The following is a 2,469-nucleotide window of genomic DNA, read 5'->3' on the forward strand; positions in this document are numbered from 1 at the left end:
TTTGAATTTCGTCAAGCGTCTCTAAGAACGTGCCGACAGATTAACAATAAATTATTATTTTTTGTAATAATTTCCAGACGCCGGACTATTATCACCGTCGCTGTTTACTCCATCAGGTATATATCGCTGAGACGGGCTGACACAGTCAGACACTGGCGACACCCCACGGGGGTGACATCTGCTCCCGAGACTTTCTTCCCTCTGTGATGGTAGATCGAGTGTCGGGGACAGACCTATTCCAATACTTCTGTCATTACGTATCCCTTGTTTCAAAAACGGGACTGTTTAAACGTCAGTTTTATTCTGAAGATTTTAATCACCCACTGGGGCTAATATGGGGCAATTTGAAATTTAAATTACAGATAAGCTTTTAATCTTGAACAATTTACTTTTAAACTTTATTCCATTTAAATATAACATTGTGCTAATCATTCTTGTGGCCATTTTCTTGAGTAGGTGTTAAGTAATCAATAATCAAATATTTGATTGATTTTTAACTATTTTTAAATAACTGGCCTCTTTTTATGTAGCATTTTCAATAATTCAACTACTTCACATAGATTAGAGGTAGATCTACCGATTACAGCGGGTCGGTCGACTGCCCCCATACTACAATAATACCTAAGCCTTAGTTTCAGGAGACAATGCCACCTGACTAATTAACATAAGATACAGTTCATACGAACAGCCATGCAATACACAACGCGACCCACACTGTATCTAAGCACGCGCTTCCATGCCAACTCAATGCTGAGCCAATAGTTACTGATAGGGGGCGTGGCAGGTTCGACTCCAACTGGTTTCATTTGAATTGGTATCAACATGGTTGACGCATGATCTCTGGTTTAGTGTGTGGACAATTTAAATGCCTACTGTTTTATACCCGGCTTTGTTATAACGATTAACAAGTATATGAACTTAGGACCTTGCCGTGTAACCTCAACCCAGAGTCACTGGTTAAAATCTACTTATGTTGTCTGTTAAATCCAGGCTACCTAATACACATGTAAATGTATATACAAAAGCGTTTATCATAAAGACTGCAATTTCATTTGAACAATACGAAATGAGTTTAACACGGAAACACATAGGAGTGTGAGACATCGTAATAGCGGTATATGTATCGGAGCTGCGTTCGTGTCCAGATACTCTATCTGTATAGCTTGCTACGTAAGAAATATCACCGCAAACACGAATTAACTGTATCTTTTTAGTTGACATTATATTTTCTCGTCGTAACGTTGAGCTAGATACTTTTGTAACGTGAACTCTATCATGGTTGACGTTTTAGGGGGAGAGGGACACACTTGAATGAGCACTGGTGTCACTGGAATCAGGTACACTTGAATGAGCGCTGCTACGTTGTTGGGGACAGGTACAATTAGATGAGCGCTGCTACGTTGTTTGGGACAGGTACACTTGAATGAGCGCTGCTACGTTGTTGGGGACAGGTACAATTGAATGAGCGCTGTAACGTTATTGGGGACAGGTACACTTGAATGAGCGCTGTAACGTTGTTGGGGACAGGTATACTTGAATGAGCGCTGTAACGTTGTTGGGGGACAGGTATATTTGAATGGGCGCTGTAACGTTGTTGGGGGACAGTTACACTTGAATGGGCACTGTAACGTTGTTGGGGACAGTTACACTTGAATGAACGCTGTAACGTTATTGGGGACAGTTACACTTGAATGGGCACTGTAACGTTGTTTGGGACAGGTACACTTGAATGAGCGCTGTAACGTTGTTGGGGACAGGTATACTTGAATGAGCGCTGTAACGTTGTTGGGGACAGGTATACTTGAATGGGCGCTGTAACGTTGTTGGGGGACAGTTACAGTTGAATGAACGCTGTAACGGTATTGGGGACAGGTACATTTGAATGAGCGCTGTAACGTTGTTGGGGACAGGTACGCTTAAATGAACGCTGTAACGTTGTTGGGGACAGTTACACTTGAATGAACGCTGTAACGTTGTTGGGGGACAGTTACACTTGAATGGGCACTGTAACGTTATTGGGGACATTTACACTTGAATGAACGCTGTAACGTTGTTGGGGGACAGTTACACTTGAATGGGCACTGTAACGTTGTTGGGGACAGGTACAATTAGATGAGCGCTGTAACGTTGTTTGGGACAGGTACACTTGAATGAGCGCTGTAACATTGTTTGGGACAGGTACACTTGAATGGGCACTGTAACGTTGTTGGGGACAGGTATACTTGAATGAGCGCTGTAACGTTGTTGGGGGACAGGTACGCTTGAATGAGCGCTGTAACGTTGTTGGGGGACAGGTACAATTAGATGAGCGCTGTAACGTTGTTGGGGGACAGTTACACTTGAATGGGCACTGTAACGTTGTTGGGGACAGTTACACTTGAATGAAAGCTGTAACGTTGTTGGGAACAGTTACACTTGAATGAACGCTGTAACGTTATTGGGCACAGTTACACCTGAATGAACGCTGTA

Source organism: Ylistrum balloti, unplaced genomic scaffold (genome assembly GCF_031769215.1).
Source record: "Ylistrum balloti isolate Yb309-2 unplaced genomic scaffold, AGI_CSIRO_Ybal_v1 Utg370794, whole genome shotgun sequence".
Lineage (NCBI taxonomy): Eukaryota > Metazoa > Mollusca > Bivalvia > Pectinida > Pectinidae > Ylistrum > Ylistrum balloti.